This window comes from Bos indicus x Bos taurus, chromosome 1 (assembly GCF_003369695.1).
Source record: "Bos indicus x Bos taurus breed Angus x Brahman F1 hybrid chromosome 1, Bos_hybrid_MaternalHap_v2.0, whole genome shotgun sequence".
NCBI lineage: Eukaryota > Metazoa > Chordata > Mammalia > Artiodactyla > Bovidae > Bos > Bos indicus x Bos taurus.
The window spans coordinates 70,256,911-70,278,212 of NC_040076.1; the positions used below are offsets into that span (position 1 = coordinate 70,256,911).

The following is a 21,302-nucleotide window of genomic DNA, read 5'->3' on the forward strand; positions in this document are numbered from 1 at the left end:
GGAGTTTATAATACAATTATTTTTCACATGTAGCACTCTATATCACAGTGCTTCATAATGAATGGCTGCAGAATTAATTATTAAACCATGTCTAAGATTTCTTTTCTCGTGCTCCAAAATCACAGATTTTATTTTCTTGGGCTCCAAAATCATTGGCAGCAGTGACTGCAGCCATGAAATTAAAAGACTCTTGCTTCTTAGAAGGAAAGCTATGACAAACCTAGACAATATATTAAAAAGCAGAGACATCGCTTTGCAGACAAAGGTCCATAGAGTCAAAGCTATGGTCCTTCCAGTAGTCATATATGGATGTGAGAGTTGGTCCATAAAGAATGCTGAGTGACAAAGAACTGATGCTCTCAAACTGTGGTGTTGGAGAAGACTCTTAAGACTCCCTTGGACTGCAAGGAGATCAAACCAGTCAGTCCTAAAGGAAATCAGTCCTGAATACTCAGTAGAAGTACCGTTGCTGAAGCTGGGGCTCCAATATTTTGGTCACCTGATGAAAAGAGGTGACTCATTAGAAAAGACTTGGATATGGGGAAGTTTGAGGGCAGGGGAGAAGGAGGCAACAGAGGATGAAATGGTTGGATGGCATCGCTGACTCAATGGATATGAGTTTGAGCAAACTTTGAGAGATAATGAAGGACAGGGAGGCCTGGTGGACTGCAGTCCACAAGGTCATAAAGAGTTTGACATGATTTAGCAACTAAACAACAAACAACAAGATTTCTACCAATACTGTGCCACCTAGTCATAAATAATACTGCAATGAATGTCTTTGTGCTAACATTTTCTCCATTACCATAAATTTTCTGGGTTTGCTTATTGAAATTGGTTCAATACACTCCAACTTTCCCCATATGAGGCTTATATGGAAGCCAAGCTACATGAGCTTCCATCCTAGAACAGTGTTTTAATTAAAATACACACACTGTTTATTCAATCACAAAATTTCAAAATTTTGCATATCTTATACAGATATTGTTCAAACATGATAAAGGAAATGAATAGCCTTCTGTATTTTTCATAGCCTCTTTTTCTTTTCCTTAACCTAGTGTTCATCTCTCAGTTTTCCTTCCCACCTGTCTCCTAATCCCATCTCTAAAAAGTTTTCACTCCCCGCCTCCACCCACCCCCCCCCCCCCCCCCCCAGCGACAATCTTGAGTTCTTTTCTTTCTCTCTCATTGTTGTTGTTTAGTTGCTAAGTCATGTCCAGCTCTTTGGGATCCCTTTGACTGTAGCCTGCCAGGATCCTCCATCCATGGGATTTCCTAGGCAAGAATTCTGGAGTGGGTTGTCATTTCCTTCTCCTGGGTATCTTCCCAACTCAGGAATCGAACCCATGTCTCCTGCATTGGCAGGAGGATTCTTTGCCATTGAGCCACCAGGGAAGCCTTTCTCTCTTGTATCTCATCTCAAACACCTAAGAATTTTGCTGACCCATCAGGACCTTCTTCAAAAAGCAAGAAAAGGGAAACATTATGAACTTGTGTATTTGAATACCTAATATGACTAGATATATGTACTGCTGACAGCACACGTCAATTACTTGTACTGTCTCACATGACTTTGTTTACCAGTATAAAGTATTTGGGAAGCCACCAGGGAAGCCCAAGAATACTGGAGTGGGTAGCCTATCCCTTCTCCAGAGGATCGTCCTGACCCAGGAATCAAATCAGGGTCTCCTGCATTGCAGGCAAATACTTTACCAACTGAGCTACCAGGGAAGCCCAAATCATTTGGGAGTGCACCTAATAATACAAGAGAATTTATGAGGACTCAAGTGTATAAGTGACTCGCTCTTCTCTGGAATATTTTTTTTGGGCGGGGGGAGGACTCTCTTATATTCAGATATATATTTTTTATTTCATTTTACTGTCATCTTTTTGGGTGGTCCCTCTTCCTACAATCCAGAACTTTCCCTACTTTTCTTTTTAACTGGGAGTAATATGAGTTCTGGTTATTTGTAAAATCACGTGGGAGGTCCTGAAAACAGACCAACCTCAGCAAGCTGTTTTAACAAACCTCAGCAAGCTGTTTCTCAAGGCACCATTGCCTTACAATTGCCAGCAGGCAGGCAAGTAGGTGAGGCACAGAGCCGGGCCTAAGCTACTTTTGGATACATTCCTGTTACTTTCTTTTTCAATCAGAAGAGGGGAAAATCAATATAATAATAATGAATATGTAATAATGATCCACCTTTGATTGCATTAGTCCAACACAGTCATAAAATATAGCTTTTAATGTTGTTTTTTTTAATCAGAGGAAGAAGCCCAGGAAGACAAAAGTGCCTAGGGCCCATAAAAGTCATTGGATGGCCCTTTTTATAGATACTCTCAACAAAAGTCTATACCCAGTGTTAAAGACAGAGGAATAATAGTAGCAGTTTATTGATGACAATCTAATTTCATTTTATATTTTACATTAGTTCAGGTACATTATCTGATTTTTTCACCCAAACTACCTTTAACTTAAAAAAAATTTTTTCTTTTAAAAAACACAGAGCTAACATCTTTTTGATTTAACCCTTAGGTGGACAATAAATTTTTTCTAATACAATTTGTTGTATACAACAATGAATCCAGTTTTAGTAAATTTGCAGTATTTAGTTCTTTACAGAAATACTTTTCCCATTAATCAGGAGATGTTCTATTAAGAAACATGAACATTAAGGCTAAGACACTACTCTTTCTTTGAAAAGAGCTCTTTTCTCCAAGGGGAAAATAGCCAGTTTTTTTTTTTTTTTTAATTAATAATTTTTTTATTGAAGGATAATTGCTTTACAGAATTTTGTTGTTTTCTGTCAAACATCAACATGAATCAGCCATAGATATCTATATATATCCTCTCCCTTTTGAATAGCTGTTTTTTTAAAATACTTACGAGAAGGGGACGGATTTTTCATGATTAGCCAGATTCAAAACACTCCTCTAGACGCTCCCTGGTGGTCTAGTGGTTAGGATTCGGCCCTCTCAAAACACTCCTCTAGGTGCTGAGTGCTCTGACATTCATTCAAGGCTTCAAAAGTAATTTTGTCAACTGTGAATGTGTGTTTGTGCTCAGTCACTCAGTTGTGTTTGACTCTTGCAACACCATGGTGGTAGCCTGAAAGGCTCCTCTGTCCATGGGATTCTCCAGGCAAGAATACTCCCTTCTCCAGGAGATCTTCCCCACTTTCTCTTCTTAAAAAAGCGATTTGATGGATAAACAAGTTCCTACAGTATAGTAAATGGAAGTATATTCAATATCCTGTGATAACCATAATGGCAAAGGATATATAGGTGTAGCTGAGGCACTTTACTGTACAGCAGAAGTTTATACAACATCGTTAAGTCCACTATACTTCAATACAACTTTGACTTTCAAGTGAGGGAGAGTGACTATGAATCAGCTCTAATTAATTAAAAAGTGACTCACCCTGTAGCTCTAATTTGTTGAAAGTGACTCACCTACTATTTATTAATAGTAACTAATTACAGGTGACATGCTTCTAAGCCGGTATGGATAAATGCACAGATTGAGCTGCAGACCTGTGTTAGAAAGTCCTTGGGTTTCTACTTCACCCAAAATGACTCTGTTTCAATTTTATTTTTTTTCAGTTCCACAAGTATTTATTAAGCACTTATCTGAGCAATCTGCTTCAACTTTAAAAGGGGACTTCCACAAACACATGAAAAGATGCTCAACATCACTCATTATCAGAGAAATGCAAATCAAAACCACTATGAGGTACCATTTCACACCAGTCAGAATGGCTGTGATCCAAAAGTCTACAAATAATAAATGCTGGAGAGAGTGTGGAGAAAAGGGAACCCTCTTACACTGTTGGTGGGAATGCAAACTAGTACAGCCACTATGGAGAACAGTGTGGAGATTCCTTAAAAAACTGGAAATAGAACTGCCTTATGATCCAGCAATCCCACTGCTGGGCATACACACTGAGGAAACCAGAAGGGAAAGAGACACGTGTACCCCAATGTTCATCGCAGCACTGTTTATAATAGCCAGGACATGGAAGCAACCTAGATGTCCATCAGCAGATGAATGGATAAGAAAGCAGTGGTACATATACACAATGGAGTATTACTCAGCCATTAAAAAGAATACATTTGAATCAGTTCTAATGAGGTGGATGAAACTGGAGCCTATTATACAGAGTGAAGTAATCCAGAAGGAAAAACACCAATACAGTATACTAACGCATATATATGGAATTTAGAAAGATGGTAACAATAACCCTGTGTACGAGACAACAAAAGAGACAGTGATGTATAGAACAGTCTTATGGACTCTGTGGGAGAGGGAGAGGGTGGGAAGATTTGGGAGAATGGCATTGAAACATGTAAAATATCACGTAAGAAACGAGATGCCAGTCCAGGTTCGATGCACGATACTGGATGCTTGGGGCTAGTGCACTGGGACGACCCAGAGGGATGGTATGGGGAGGGAGCAGGGAGGAGGGTTCAGGATAGGGAACACATGTATACCTGTGGCGGATTCATTTTGATATTTGGCAAAACTAATACAATTATGTAAAGTTTAAAAATAAAATAAAATTTAAAAAAAAATAAATAAGTAAAAAGGGACTTCCTTTATTCAGAATAATGAGTAGACTTGCTTATAGGACTCCATATTCTATACTTGCTCTCTCCTCAGTAAATTTCCAAAACTCCGTTTCTCTAGTTTGGATTGGAAGACATACCTCTGCAATTATCATCAGACATTATATTTCCCTAAGAACATAAACAAAAGCAATACTCTGTCATCTGGCTTTGAGTCACCAGACAGAAGCTATTTACATACCAAACTTACTAAACTTATTATAGATTCTCAGCAATTAAGAGAAGGCAATGGCAACCCACTCCAGTACTCTTGCCTGGAAAATCCCATGGACGGAGGAGCCTAGTAGGCTGCAGTCCATGGGGTCTCTGAGTCAGACATGACTGAGCGACTTCACTTTCACTTTTCATTTTCATGCATTGGAGAAGGAAATGGCAACCCACTCCAGTGTTCTTGCCTGGAGAATCCCAGTGACAGGGAAGCCTGGTGGGCTGCTGTCTATGGGGTCGCACAGAGTCGGACGCAACTGAAGCAACTTAGCAGCAATTAAACCTTTTCAGAACCTGCATCACCTCTGTTAAAATCAATATCAATAGCAAAAGTTTTATGATTGCACAACCCAAATTCTTAAGTAAAGGTTTTTGTTTGTTCATTGAAGTAGTGCAGCTCCATTTCCAGCAAAATGACAGAAGAGATAAGCCTTTACAAAACCTGCAAATGCCAGATAATGTATAAGAAATGTTTTCTATAAATTGAGTATCTTCTGCATAACCTGAAATCCTCAGTGAAAAGATGGCCTAGAAAAACCAGAAAGATAAAAAAGAAAAAGAAAGCTGAATGAACAATATAATTAAGAACAGAGTTTAGTGATAGAAAAACAGTTGAAAACAGAATTAATAAGGCCAAAACTTGGTTTTTTGGAAGATAAAATAAGCACACTGCTAGCAGAAGGAAAGATATAATAAAGATCAGAGCAAACAAATGAGACAGAGAATAGAAAAACAATAGAGAGAATTAATTAAACTAAAAGTTGGTTCTTTGGAAAGATCCAATATTGATAAACTTTTACCTAGACTGACTAAAGGGAAAAAAAGAAAGAAAACTCAAATTACTAAAACTAAAACTAAATAAGAATGGGGGCATTATTACCAATTCTAGAGAAATTTGAAGGATTATAAGCGATTACTATGAACAATTATATACCAGCAAACTGGATAACCTAAATAAAATGATCAATGTGTCTCCTAGAAACACAAAATCTATCAAGACTAAATTATGGACAAATAGAAAATCTAAATAGACATACAACTTGTAAGGAGATTGAACAAACAAAGAAAAGCACTGGACCTGATGGCTTCACTAGTAAATTCTACCAAACACTTGAAGAAGAACACCAATCCTTCTCACACTTTTCCAATAAATCGAAGAGGAAGGACTACTTTCTAACATCCAGCATTACCTTGATACTAAACCCAGGCAAAGACACTATAGGAAAAGAAAATGATATCCCTTATGACAATATTCCTTATAAACATTGATGTAAAAATCCTCAACAAAACAATAGCAAACTGAATTCAGCAGTATATTAAAAGGATTATACACCATGACCAAATGAGATTTATTTCTGAAAAGCAATATTGATTCAACATAAGAAACTTGATCAATGTGATATATCATATTAACAAAATGAAGGTGGGAAATGACATGATCATCTAAACTGATGCAGAAAAAGCATCTGATAAAATTTGACACTCTTTCATGATAAAAAGCCTCAACAAACTAGAAGTAGAGGGAAACTACATCATTATAATGAAAGTCATATATGAAAATGCCATAGCAAATATCATCCTCAATGGTGAAACACTGCAGTGTTTCTCTCCAAGATCAAGAACAAGGCAAGGGTGCCTGTTTTTGCCACTTCTATTCAACACAGTACTGGATATTAGTATTAGTCATTCAGTCGTGTCTGACTCTTTCAACCCCATGGACTATAGCCCTCCAGACTCCTCTGTTCATGGGATTGTTCAGGCAAGAATACTGGAGCGGATTGCCATTCCCTTCTCCAAGGGATCTTCCTCACCCAGAGATCAAATCTGGGTCTCCTGTATTGCAGGTGGATTCTTTACCATTTGAACCAGCAAGGAAGCTGTATAATACAAAAAATTATAGCCCAAAGGTCAAGCAATACAAAATTTAATAAATATTGAGAAGAATCCAACAGTTAATAGAATAAAATTCTAGCCAGTATCTACTTTTGTGTAAATAAAAGATTATCATATAGAAAACTTGTTCTATTAAAAGTGTCTTCTAGAAAGGGAAGAAATTATAAAGAAACAGGCTATGTTAGAGATCTAGTTAAGTGCCCTCCTTTTACAAATTAGAGACTGAGACTCGATCTTAATAAGTAACTTGTCCAAGATAAGTACTGGGAGTTCAAGCCAAATCAATTACACAAGAAAAAAAAATAAATTAAAAGTCATCCAAATTGGAATGAGAAATAAGTAAAATTATCCCTGTTTGCAGATGAAGATGTGGGACGATTGGAACCCTTGTTCTCTGTTGGTGGGAACATAAAATGATATAGTCAGTATGGCAGGAACAGTATGGCAGTTCCTTAAAAATAATAAAAATAGAATTACCATATGATCCAGTAAGTAAGTCCCATACATCAGCAAAAAAAAAGAGTTTTTTGGTGGTAGTGTTTTTTTAGTGACAAATATAAAGTACTGAAGAATAAATCTAACAAATGATGTGGCTAATCTTTATGGACAAAGTTAAATGATATTGAAATATATTAAAGAAGACATACTCATTATATAAAAATTATAAAATACAAATCCTTCAAAGACCAAATCCCATAATCTTTAGACAATCACATTGTTATGTGTCCTTCTATAATTATTCTTATGCTTTAAAAAATACATAGTTACCTAGTATATATAACTTTGCATCCTTTTAAAAAATTTCATCTGATATAACAAGCATTTCTTCATGTTTTTATTCTTTGTGCAGACACCCGGAAGAAAGACAGACCTTTTTTATCTTGGATGGCAGTTCTTTGTCTTCCTCTGTTTGTAGGCCTGGAAAAGCTGGCTCAGGGGGATTGGGCCAGCTAAGGTCAACAGCAAGATCTTGGATGTCGTAGGTAAACGCTGACTAGGCTCTGGAGGCTTCCCTTTACTAACAAAGCCACTCCATCAACCTGAATACCTGCATTATTACCATTCCCATCTCCCTACAAAGAGCAGTAGCACTGGGGCAGGTCTATCTCCTAGAGCACTTCCTCCATTGTGTCCTGCAATAACAACCTCTCTGTGAAATAATGGGAGCTCAAGGATCACGTACCCTTTGCTTGTAAGTTTTTCCTTAATAAACCTTACTTTATGTTCTTTCCATGTGTTACTAGTGTGTTGTGAGTGGAGGGGGAGGGAAGAGAGAGAGAGAGTCTGCGTCCCTTGTGGAACACTGGACATCATTTTTACATCAAATAATATTCCCATATTAACTTACTGTTGGACACTTAGCCTGTTTCCAGTGTATTGCTATTATAAACAAAGTTTTGATCACTGTCTTTCTGAATGATATTTTGTTTTGTTTTCTTTGTTCAGCTCATTTCCTCAACATAAATTTCTGTAAGTAGAATGACTGGTTAATGCTTATAAAAGTCTTCATGTCATTAATGAAAGCTGAAAGAGTTAGTCACTCAGTCGTGTCAACCCCATGGACTGTAGCCTGCCAGGCTCCTCTGTCCATGGAATTCTCCAGGCATGAATACTGGAGTGGGTAATCATTTCCTTCTCCAGGGGATCTTCCAGACCCAGGAATTGAACCCGGGGTCTCCTGCATTGCAGGCAGATTCTTTACCATCTGAGCCATCATGGAAGCCCCATGTCATTAATACATAGTGCCAAATTTCTTTGCAGAAAAGTCATGCCAAAGTGTAGTCCCGTTGGCAGTGGATGAGCGAGAATGGCCCAATATCTTCTTCCTTTGAGAAAAATCTTGTCAAACAGGGCTGTGTCCTTTTGAACCTTTAGAAAACTTGCTAACTATGAGGTGAGTTGATTAGAGTCTCCTGTTCCAGCGTGTCTCCCACAAAGTTTCAGTTTTCTGCTCTTGTTTCCTGATTTGTGGGGATCTTTGCCAGCTGTGCCTAGGGCAGTAGAGAGCCAAGGAAATCACCCAATGGCAAGATTCACCCTGAAGAGAAAATTGACTCACCGATGGGCAGCAGTGCCCTGAAAGGTGTGTAGAAGCTGGAGGAAAGAGACAGAACCATTCGCCTCGCTGTCCTGTGCAGGGAGCCTGGGCCATCTGTGCGTGTGTCAGTCTCAGAAGGGGCACAGCCCCCGTGCTCATGCGGACGCAGCCGCAGTCCCTCTCACAGAGGAGAAACGAGGATGTATGACTTGTTGCTCACAGAGAGCTGGGTCTGCGCTTCCCAGGTCAAGGATGAGGATGTTGTCCTCTCAGACATTCTTGGCGACTAAAGGCTGAAATTTCTGAGAGCTTTCTTTGTTGGCGGTGATTTCAGGCTTCTGCCCCTCTGTGGTCAGGATTTGATAGCTGAAGACTTTCCAAAGCTGTCCCTCAGAGGTAATGGGTTGGTGTTAGATGAAGGATGTGAAGGCCACTGGAGTCCCTGCTCTAGGAACTGTGGCCGTGGAACTGGTGGCTGTGGTTCGTGTTCTTGCTGTTATCTTAGAGGAAACAGAAACTGTGGCCACTATTGTGTCTGCTGGGTATTTTTCCTCCATTGTTCCTAGAATTCGATGAGGAAAGATGCTAATTCCAAATGCCCTTAGGATGACTGAGCTCATGATAGAGCCAGGGCCTGGAATGATGCCTGGTGTACAGGAATTACTTCACAGACTTCTGTTGAATGGATGAACTCAAGGTATCCTCATCCCTTGGTTGGTTCCTTCAGCTGAGGTTGGAGAGAGGGTTAAACGGCACCTATTTCTCCTGTGACTGTCACAGTGGTCCAGGAGCCAGGAGGAGAACAATACAATGGCCACAGTCCGGGAAGTGTGAACACGGCTGTGGCAAAAGGTAGCCAGACTCCTGAGGCTTCCGTAGGCTAGGAAGCTGTGCCTGCCTTAGTGGGGGTCAGGGAGAGATGAGCTCCAAGACCAAGATGGTGGAAGCTGGAGATGGGGGCATTGGGGAAAAAGAAAGCTGGAGTGGTGCTGGTAAGCTGATGGTCAAAGCTGGATTGTGACAATTTTTGACTTGGTTCCAGAGCTTCTGGAATTATCATCAGGGTAAACTTGGTATTGCCACACCAGATGCTGGGAGACATTAGATTAAATAACTTGTGGTGATATCCAAGGTGAAGAAATGGTGGTCAATAGGCATTGTTTGGGATATGACTTCAGTGAGTATAGTTGGAAAGGAGAGACAAAGTTCTTGCTTTGAAGCCAGCTATAATGATGAATTCTAAATGATTCTATTTGATGTTATTGACATAATTTTTTTTCAGTCAGCTCTAAGAAGGTGGCTCCATTTACTGATGAGGAAAGGGAAGAAAGGCTTAAGAAATCTGTAACAACATCAGTGATTTTTCCATTGTCCTGGTTCCCTCAGAACACAGGTCAGCTGGTCTTTGACTTGAAGGAATAGAGAATGAAGTGGGAAAATGATATGGTAGTAGCTATTATGATTCAGTGTTTGGTTGTTTTAGCTGTGATTCCAGACAAACACGGTACCTCTGATGCCCCCTAACAAGGTCCTTTCTGAGGCTGACAGTGACAAGTCAATGGAGACAAGGCCACAGAGTACTTAAGAGTGTGGGTTCCACAGATTCACAGACATGGAAACAAACTTATGGTCTCCAAAGGGGAAGAGGGGAGGGATAAATTAGGAATCTAGGATGAACAGGTATACACTGGTGGTGGTTTAGTGGCTAAGTTGTGTCCGACTCTTGTGACCCCACGGACTGTAGCCCGTCAGGCTCTTCTGTCCATGAGATTTTTCAGGCAAGAATACTGGAGTGGGTTGCCATTTCCTTCTCCAGGGGATCTTCTGGACCCGGGAATCAAACCTGGTTCTCCTGCATTGCAGGCAAATTACTGCATTGTAGGCAGATTCTTTACTGACTGAGCGAAGACTGAGAGAAGCCTAACAGATACACCTTCAGTTCAGTTCAGTTGCTTAGTCATGTCCAACTCTTTGAGACCTCATGGACTCCATCATGTCAGGCCTCCCTCCATCACCAACTCCTGGAGTTTACTCAAACTCATGTCCATTGAGTTGGGGATGCCATCCAATCATCTCATCCTCTGTCGTACCCTTTTCCTCCCACCTTCAATCTTTCCCAGCATCAGGGTCTTTTCCAATGAGTCAGTTCTTTGCATCAGGTGGCCAAAGTATTGGAGTTTCAGCTTCAACATCAGTCCTTCCAATGAACACCGAGAACTGATCTCCTTTAGGATGGACAGGTTGGATCTCCTTGTAGTCCAAGGGACTCTCAAGAGTCTTCTCCAATGCCACAGTTCAAAAGCATCAACTCTTCGGTGCTCAGCTTTTTTACAGTCCAATTGTCACATCCATACATGACCACTGGAAAAACCATAGCTTTGACTAGACGAACAGATACACACTACTACATACAAAATAGATAAACAACTAGATCCTACTGAATAGCACAGGAAATTATGGTCAATGATCTTTCAATTAACCATAATAAAAAGAGCATGAATATAAATATACATATATATGTATAAAGTGTCAGTTTCAGAGTCAAACTAACCAACATTCACAATGTGACTTGGGCAAGTTACTTGACCTCTCTGAGTCTTGAGGTCCTTATTTTTAAAAGTGGGATGAGGGTAGATGCTAGTAATACCAAAGGGTACTGTATGTAAAATAGTTAGCCCAGTATCTAAACTCAATAAAAGGCACTCTGCACTGCCTGCTGTCCTGGTCTCTACAAAGTCCTGCGTGCGTGCTCAGTCACTTCAGTCATGTCTGACTCTTTTAAACCCCGTGGACTATAGCCCACCGGGCTCCTCTGTCCATGGGATTTTCTAGGCAAGAATACTGGAATGGGCTGCCATGCCCTCCTCCAGGAAGTCTTTCTGACCCAGGGAGCAAACCCAATCTCTTGCATCTCCTGCAATGGCAGGAGGGTTCTTTACCACTGGTGCCACCTGGGAAGCCCTGAGAGCCTGGCAAAGGCAGCAGTCCTTGTGACCATGTCCTTATTAGGGCAGAAGGTCAGCTTGCTGATGATTTTATAATTACCCACTCCCTTCCCAGATCTTTGCTGCTACCAGCAGGCCAAGCCATAGCACTTTCTGCTGGGACTCCTACAGCCAGTTCCTAACTGGTTTCCAATTCACCCTTGCCCTCTTCCAATCCATTTCCTTCCAGGAATCCAGAGCAGCCATTACAAAGTTCAAACCTGATCATATCACTGCTTTACCTGTAACCCTGTACTGTCTGCCCATCTTGTGCTAAGTGCTAAGTCACCTCAGTCATGTCCAACTCGTTGCAACCCTATGGACTGTAGCCTGCCAGGCTCCATTGTCCGTGGGATTCTGCAGGCAAGAATACTGGAGTGGGTTGCCATGCTCTCCCCCAGGGTATCTTCCCAACACAGGAATCGAACCCGAATCTCTTATGTCTCCTGCATTGGCAGGCAGGATCTTTACCACTAGCACCACCTGGGAATCCCATGTCTGCCCATCTTAGTTCCTTAAAATCCACACTCCATTTCACTGTTTACAAGGTCTTACCTCATCCAAATCTGCCCACCTCTTTCAAGTACTCCTAAGGGCCAAGGTCTCTCCTTACTCTGCATGTCTTCCCCTGCCTGGCTCATGCTCCCTTCTCCTCCTCCTCCCCCCTCCTCTCCCACAATTTCCACCTCATTTTATTACTTAGACTTGGGTTTCAGCTCATACACACAGCACTTCCTCAGAGAGGGCTTCATGGACTTATTAATCTAAATGAAGTTTCCCTACTTTGCTCTCATCATAATACTTGTTCAACATAATACCGCATTTGAGGAATTTTTCTGTAATTATTTTGTAACTCTCTGCACACTAGATCTTAGCTCCAGGAGGCTGGGCCTTGGCTGTTTCATTCTTCTCTGTGTTCACACGTGCTGCCCTAGAACAATGTCAGGCACAACTTCTTAAATAGTTGTTTAACTAGCAAATGTATGAATGAATGAATGAATATCTCAGCATGAGGTGTGGGTGCTTCTGTTGACCCTCCATTGATGAGCAGGGCTGGTTTACAGAGCTTGTGTGTCACAGTGCTAATGCAGTGCCCATCTTCTAGGCCCAGCTCCCCGATTTATGGCTGCATGACCTCACACAAGCTTTGGAGGTAGAAACCATGACTTCATTATCCTTGTGTCTAGAGCATTTGGCACGAGTCAAAATTCAGCAAGTGAATGAGTAACTCCTCACTCTTTTCTGTTCTGAATTCCCCCAAACCCACTATCAAATTCAAGCAATTTTAGTTGGGGGCTTCTATACAGATCAGAGATGTCTATGAAGACCTGAAAAGTGCACATGTGGAGAATCTGGCTTCCTGTTGCACAAGCCAGTGCCCTCCATTAGGAGCATGGCCATGACTCTGGAGGCTGCGTGTGCAAACACAGACACCTAGTTTCTAGGCCCACTTTGGAATCTCAAGAAAAATGTTGAGTATTTAAAGCTCTATGAAATGCCAAAAATGGAGTTCATTTCAACTCAACTCTTTAGTGCTATGCTGGGAATGAGGACATAATGGTGAGCAAGTGTCTGCTTGCCATGAATCAGCCTAGTAGAATGTGAAAGGTAGGAACTAGAAGGAGAGATGGCCTGGAAAGTCTTCAGTCCTGTCCTTGGGAGAGATGGCTTGATGGGCTCCATCAGTGCCTCTCTGAAGCATTCAGAGATGCCACAAAACCAGAGAACAGACACGGTAGCAAACCACATGTTTGAGCACATAAAAGACCAACTGTTTCTTGGCCTCTCCTGACAAGGGAGACATAAATTACTGATATGTCAAACTCTGCAAGGACAGCCTCTGCATCTGGAACAGAGCTCAGTAACCAAGGGTGTGGAGGAGCTTGCTGTGCAAGGAACTGAGCAGCCACAAGCCACATTCTTTTTTTTTTTTAGTGTACTGTGTCATTTGGGTTTTGTTTGTTCATTTGTTTTTTAAGTTTTTACTTTGTATTGGGGTATATGTTGCTGCTGCGCTTCTGCTGCTAAGTCGCTTCAGTTGTGTCCGACTCTGTGCGACCCCATAGACGGCAGCCCACCAGGCTCCCCCGTCCCTGGGATTCTCCAGGCAAGAACACTGGAGTGGGTTGCCATTTCCTTCTCCAATGCATGAAAGTGAAAAGTGAAAGAGAAGTCGCTCAGTCGTGTCCGACTCTTAGCGACCCCATGGACTACAGCCTACCAGGCTCCTCCGTCCATGGGATTTTCCAGGCAAGAGTACTGGAGTGGGGTGCCATTGCCTTCTTGGATTGGGGTATATAGCCAATGAGAACTGACTCATTGGAAAAGACCTTGATGCCGGGAAAGATTGAAGGCAGGAGGAGAAGGGGACGACAGAGGATGAGATGGTTGGATGGCATCACCAACTCAATGGACATGAGTTTGAGCAAGCTCTGTGAGTTGGTGATGGACGGGGAAGCCTGGTGTGCTTCAGTCCATGGGATTGTAAAGAATCAGACACAACTGAGCCACTGAACTGATATAGCCAATTAACAGTGTTGTGATAGTTTCAGGAGAACCATGAAGGGACTCAGCCATACATAAACATGTATTCATTTTCCCCCAAATTCCGCTCCCATCCAAGTTGGCACATAACGTTGAGCAGAGTTCCATGTGCTATACAATAGGTCCTTGTTGGTTAACTATTTAAAATATAGCAGTGTTTTTAAGCAGTGTTCCCTAACTATCCCTTCCCCTCTGGCAATTGTAAGTTCGTTTTCTGTGAGTCTCTTTCTGTTTTGTAAGTTCACTTGTATCATTTCTTTTTAGATTCTATATCTGAGGGATGTCATATGTTATCTCTCATTCTCTGACTTACTTCACTCAATATGACACTTTCTAGGTCCATCCATGTTACTGCAGATGGCATTATATCATTCTTTTAATGGCCAAGTAATATTCCATTGTATATAAGTATCACATCTTCTTTATCCATTCCTCTGTTGATGGACATTTAGGTTGCTTCCATGTCTTGGCTATTGTAAACAGTGCTGCAAGGAACATTGGGGTGCATGTATCTTTTCGGACCATGTTTTTTTTTCTGGATATATGTCCAGGAGTAGGATTGTAGGGTCATACGTTAGCTCTATTTTTAGTTTTTTAAGGCGCTTCCACACTGTTCTCCATAGTGGCTGTACCAATTTACATTCTCACCAATAGGGTAGGAGGATTCCTTTCTCTCCACACCCTCTCCAGCATTCATTGTTTGTGGATTTTTTGATGATAGCCAATCTGGCTGGTGTAAGGTGATATCTCATTGTAGTTTTGATTTGCATTTCTCTGATAATTAGCGGTGTTGAGCATCTTTTCATGTGTCTATTGGCCATCTTTGGAGAAATATCTATTTAGGTCTCCTGGCCATTTTTTGAGTGGGTTGTTTCTTATTATTAAGTGTCATGAACTGTTTGTAAATTTTGGAGACTAATTCTTTATCAGTCACATCATTTGCAAATATTTTCTCCCAATATGTGGGTTGTCTTTTTGCTTTGTTTATTGTTTCCGTTGCTGTGAAAAAGCTTTTGAGTTTAAATAGATCCCATTTGTTAATTTTTTATTTTTATGTCTATTATTCTAGGAGGTCGATCAAAAAAGATGTTGCTGTGATTTATGTCAGAGAGTGTTTCTCCTTTGTTTTTGTTTTTTTTCCTCTAGGAGTTTTATAATGCCCAGTCTCACATTTAGGTCTTTAATCTTTTTTGAGCTTATTTTTGTGTGTGGTGTTAAAAAATGGTCTATTTCCTTTTTTTTACATGTAAGAAGCCACATTCTGAATAAACCAAGTGGACACTTGCAAAGCTACAGGAAAATGGGAGGTGTTTTTTAAAGAGATCAAAGGTCTTTTAGATGAATGGGAATGTCTCCACGCCAACGGAAATGTCCTTTCCATTCTGCCTCTATCCCCCTTCTGCCCTAGTCTCCCAGCTCTAAAATACAGTGGTCCCGAATAATGCTATTTGCAGCAACATGAATGGACCTAGAGATTATCACACTAAATGAAATAAATCAGACAGAGACAAATATCACATGATATCACTTACATGTGGAATCTAAATAATAATACAAATGAACCTGTATACAAGACAAAAATAGCTGCACAGACATAGAAAACAAACTTACAGTTACCAAAAGGGAAAAGAGGGGCAACGATAAATTAGGAGTATGGGATTAATAAATACGGACCACTGTATACAAAATAGATAAACAAGGACCTACCGTAAAGCACATAGAACTACATTCAATATCTTATAATAACCTATAATGGAAAGGAATCTGAAGCTGTACACTTGAAACTAACACAGTATTGTAAACCAACTATAATTTAATACATTTTAAAATACAATAAAAATGCAGTGGTCCCTCTCTCTCTTCTGCTGTGTACTGTGTCTGTGTGTGCTAAGTTACTTCAGTCATATCTAGCTCTTTACAACTCTATGGACTGTAGCCCGCCAGGATTCTCTGTCCATGGGATTCTGCAGGTAAGAATACTGGAGTGGGTTGCCATGCCCTCCTTCAGGGGATCTTCCAGACCCAGGGATCGCACCTGTGTCTTATGTCTCCTGCACTGGGAGGTGGGTTCTTTACCACTAGCACCACCTGGGAAGCCCCTGCTTTGTACTAGATACAACCTTATTTTATCTTCACCACTACCCTGAGTAATAGCGCCTTTTCATTTCACTAACTTTGCCAATGACGTCTGTGAGCTAAATATTCTATCCTCCTATCCCCTGGGCTGGTAAGTGGCAAACTTGACATGGGGTCTTTCGGTTTGAACTTCCTGCTTTTTGCTCTACGTTTTGCTGAGCTATTGACCTGAATTTGATGAATTTTCCTATCAGGACCTCTTGTTCAGGGACTTTCTCCTTTTGAATGTGCCCGAGCACAGGGAGGGTTTCCCAAGGTGGGGCAGACCCCAGTGGAGGGTTCAAATTCCCCTGGTGGCAAGTTGGGTGGGTCTCTCCTAGATAGATTAGTGGTTCTTAGAGAGAAGGGGACAGGAGAGCCCTTCCCTGGGGCCCTTGGTGACTGTGGATCTCTCTTGTCCTGCACTTGCTACAGGACCTCATCACCTCCCAATGGCTGTGGAGGGCGGTGGCCCTTCGGTTACTAGACCACTGAGAGTATGGGAGACTGAGGCTTATTTTGACTTAGTTTTCTTGCCAGAGGGGGTGGAATTAGGGTTTCCAGGCTTCCTTCTGAGCCATTCCTACCAGAAGCCACCAGTAGACACCAAGTCTCTGCTGGCTCCCTATCCAGCCCGCCTGTGTCCACCTTTCTCTTCTCCTTTCCCCTTCAAGAGCCAGGGCTTTTTCCTACAGAAGCCCTTACACTGTAACAGTTTCAGTGGAAATCCCAGCGTTTCTCCTTCCAACCTGGGGTAGAGGCTCAGACACCTGCTCCAGAGAAGACTCTGGCCTGGACGAGGGTGCTGGCACCGTATGGAAGCAGACCCTAGGCTCGGACATAGGCAGGTCACCTGTAGGCACCCCCTCAGGGAGCCAAGAAAATGGGACTGACCAGTTCCCACTTCTCCAGAAGCCCCCACCCCAGCAGATGTGGGGGGCTCACTGCCCAACCCATGGAGACTACTTTTCCCTCCAAGGTCCTCTGGATACGCCACCACATGCCTGGGAGGCCAACTCCCAGCCCACTCCCCCTCTTTTCCTGGCCCTGTTCCATCCTGTGCCCTTTCCCAATGCACAGGACTCAGATCCAGGGCACCTGTGTGCGGCTTCAGGACAACCTTCCACCTTCAAGGTCCGCCCCTCACTCACATGCCATCACTCCCCACCCGTCTTCTCTCGCCCACTCCCACCCCACTTCTTGCCCTTTCAGGCTCCTCTCCACACACTTCCTGGCTCCTCTTGAGCTTGATGACCCTAATGCAAGGCCGAGGGCAGAGCTGGTACTAAACATCTTTGTGTGTTGATTTTAAATCACAGAATGCTAAAACTTAAGGACTTAGCAATCCAGAGGTCATGCCATCCATCACCCTGCTTTTTGCATGGGGAAGTGAGGCCTGGAAAGACATACAATGGGAACTGGTCACAGGACCAGATCACTCATTGGCAAAGCCAAGACCACACCCAAGGTCCCTAAATCCAATCCATCTTCTCCCCATTGCCCATGGCCATGACTTCTACAGACACCCCTCAGTCTATCCCCCAGGAACACACCCTGAATGGTTGGTAGCTGCAGACTCTGCAGGCTCCTGCTGGCCTCCATTTCCTCACTGTGATGAGCAGTGAGGATGAGGGGTGGTTGGGAGGGTGGTAGAGATTGTGGGGGTTCCATTTGTTCTTAGCCAAGCCCTTAAATGTGGCAAGGAAGATGGAATCTTCCACATCCCTCACATTGCACCTCTCATTATCTCTAAGACAGTGTGTTCCTCTGACCCACCTAATGAGGAATGAGTCCTCGGGTGAGGTGAAGTCTTTTTCAGGCCTCCTGAGGAGGCAAGGGAGCTGTGATTACATCTTTGCTATGGGCTATTGACCACTTCCCCTGTGGCTCAATTGTAAAGAATCTGCGTGCAATGCAGGAGACCCCAGTTCAATTCCTGGATTGGGAAGATCCCCTGGAGAAGGAAATGGCAACTCACTCCAGTATCCTTGCCTGGAAAATTTCATGGATAGAGGAGCCTGGTGGGCTGCAGTCCATGGGGTCCCAAAGAGTCAGTCACAACTGAGCGACTAACACTTCCTTCCTTGTCTCCTCCTCTTCCCTCCGTATGTACCTTGTTTTGATTCATTTGTTTGTTTCTCCCTTGTCTTTCCCTCTGACCTTTCATCTTTCTATAAGTTTTTCTTCCAGCTTGGTCATGGAACTTTCCTGTTTTTCTGTGTCATTCACTCTCCTTAACTTTCTCTCTCTTTCCACAGTTCTGCTTTCCTGGTTCTCCCTGTGGGTTTTCCCCAAGCCAGGCTGTTCCTCCCAACGTCTCCCTGCTTCTCTCTGACTCTTTCCTCCTTCCCCTCTGTCTAGCGTTCTCTTTCTCTCTCCCTCATCTTGTGCCATCTCTGCCCACTCACTTCTCTCTGCCTCTCTCTTTGTCCCCCCATGAAAGATCGCAGCTCCTCGGAGGCTCAGTGAAGTCAGCCACCCCCAGCCCCAAATGCTGCCCCAAGTACATCACTTACCCAGGACCACTGGCCCAAGGATGTAGGAACACAAGCAGCTCAGGAACATGCAGGGGAGCCTCCTCCAGTGGGTACCCCTCATGGCTCTGGAAAGAGTCCCTCACGGTCCCCCAGGAAGGTCCTTGGCACAGAAGCGATGGTGTGAGGAGCAGAGGTGAATCTGTCCCCACTGGCTGCTGGCGTTAAATAGGTGTGTTTCACTGAGGGGCCACAGTACCAGAAGAGGACAAAAGAAGGTGTGGCCCCCATGCCAATCATCCTTGCCTTGTCTTTTCTTTCCTCAGTCCCCACCCCCTTCCCCAACCAGGGAAGAATAAAAACACCAATACACCCATTTCTGCATTCCTAGGCAGCCTGAGCCAGGTAGGGGGAGGGGCGGGAGGGGCATGTAGGGGAATAGAAACCTGGACATCCTGAAAATGAGGAGCCCACAGAGGAGCCCACCCTCCTGCCTGGTGTTCTGCCTGGGCTGCTCATGTCTTGCCAGCACTTTGGACTGCCACAGCGGGAGCAGCTAAGTCATTTCAGAAGACAGAACAGGTCAGAACAGGGAAGAGAGGAGCCAAGAGGCATTGAGTTTGGGGCTGTACGCCTAGGAAAAGAAATGAAATTTGAGAAGATCCTAAGAAACATAGAAAGTGGGAGGAAAGATGTGGGGTGAGAGGCAGGAATTAGAGGTACCCCATATGCAACTTGTGGGGTGGAGCTTTGGGCTCAGAATATCTGCTCAGTCAGGCCATCCCTGGCAATCCTGTGGTTGAGACTTCACGTTCCAATGCAGAAGATGTGGGAGCTAAGATCCCACATGCCTCGTGGCCAAAAAACCAAAACATAAAACAGAGGCAATATTGCAGCAAATTCAATAAAGACTTTAAAGTGGCCCACATTAAAAAAAAAATCTTAATATTTGCTTCATGTCAGGAAAAGGGTCCACCCTCACCATTTGGTGGATTTCCTCTTTCTACTAGAGGGTGTAACAGAGTCAGGGTCTTTAAAGTCTGAGGCAGCCTGGGGAAGCAAGCTTGAGGAATCTGAGGCGGGTAGTGGGGTTGAGAGTAGAACCTAGGGAGAAGGAATTTTGACCCCGAGGAAGCAGGGGCTGCTTCTGGAGACCTTGGCACTCCAGTCACCTATTTTGACTTCTTGGGACTCGCAGGCATAACTAAGAAGGAAGAGAAAGCCTCAGCTGGGTGTGCCAGGCAGAATCTGAAGGTGAGAGAAGGTAGCTAGTTGGTTCTGCAAAGGACAGCAATGGTGATCTTCCCCTGCTCTTTGCCACAACTAGAACCTTTGCTTCTGGTTCCTCCAGATTTGATTCCCTGAGCGTGGAATCTATGGAGTGATTGGTCCCTGAGCAGGAAGCTCAGACTTCCACTGCACAGCCCAGGATGAGGAATCGGCATGTCCACATTCCCAGGCAGAACTTGGAGTCATCCAGAGAGGAGTGGAGGGCTACACTGTGGTGCCATCTCAGAGGACCAGGAAGGCTCCACCACCTTGCTGGCTACTTGCTTTCTGAAGCTGAAATTCCAGTTACAGCCAAAGTCAAAAGCCTGGACCATCCAGGTATAATGTCAATACTACAGAGAAGTAGCATGGTCCCCCCAACAGTCCCCCCACCTCCGTATGGACCAGTTGATCCCTTTCTTTACCAGGAGAAGGAAATTCACAAAGGTAAGGAGGAATTTTAAGCATAGAATGGTGGGACTGGATATGAGGAAGATATCACTGAAACAAATTTACACAGACACCAAAGTTGACTTGGCCTTCTTGATCATTTTGCTGTGTCAGTTCTTGCTCAGGAGTTCTTTCTATTTACTCATAACATGTTTTGTTTGATGACATTTTTCTGGACTACAGTTTCCAACTTACAGAGGAGAAAAAAGCATTCAAGTTAGACCAAAGTAAGAGCTGGATATGTTGTCAACCTAACGCAGCCAACCTCCCACTTCTCAGTGCAGGGAGCACTAGAGGTGCAGAGAGTTCTCCAGAAGCCACTGTGGTGGTCAAGACTTCTACTGGGCTCAGGACACCTGAACCTGAATCCCAGCTCTGCCACCCAAGGCAAATTATGTCCTCTTTGAGGCTTATTTTCTTCATCTGTGAAATAGGGATATTACGTCAAAAAAAAAAAAAAAAAAAAGTAGAACTGAACTATAGTTAAAGCATTAAAAAATAGATTTTATTCAGAACTCTTGCAATATGAGAAAAGGGACCTCAGTATAGACCTGGGCTTAACTCCAAATGATCATAGACAAGTGGAAAGCTACAGCCAAGAAGCAGGGAGGGGGGTCAGTGGATAGAAAATTACTAAGAAAAAACAGAGGGTGAGTGGATTCTGGCTAAAACAACTTAACAGAATTTTTGGCGAAAGACAGA

The 21,302-nt window shown here is 42.9% G+C and overlaps 1 protein-coding gene across 1 annotated transcript in view; it reads right to left on the minus strand.

The window, feature by feature from the left end:
- The window catches only part of MUC4 (mucin 4, cell surface associated), a 50,796-nt gene extending 31,681 nt beyond the window's left edge, over positions 1-19,115 (minus strand). Inside the window, exon 1 of the transcript XR_003510337.1 lies at positions 18,924-19,115. The gene's annotated coding sequence lies outside the window, so the exon portion shown is untranslated. The remainder of the gene's footprint in view (positions 1-18,923) is intronic.
- Between the last annotated feature and the right edge of the window lie 2,187 nt (positions 19,116-21,302).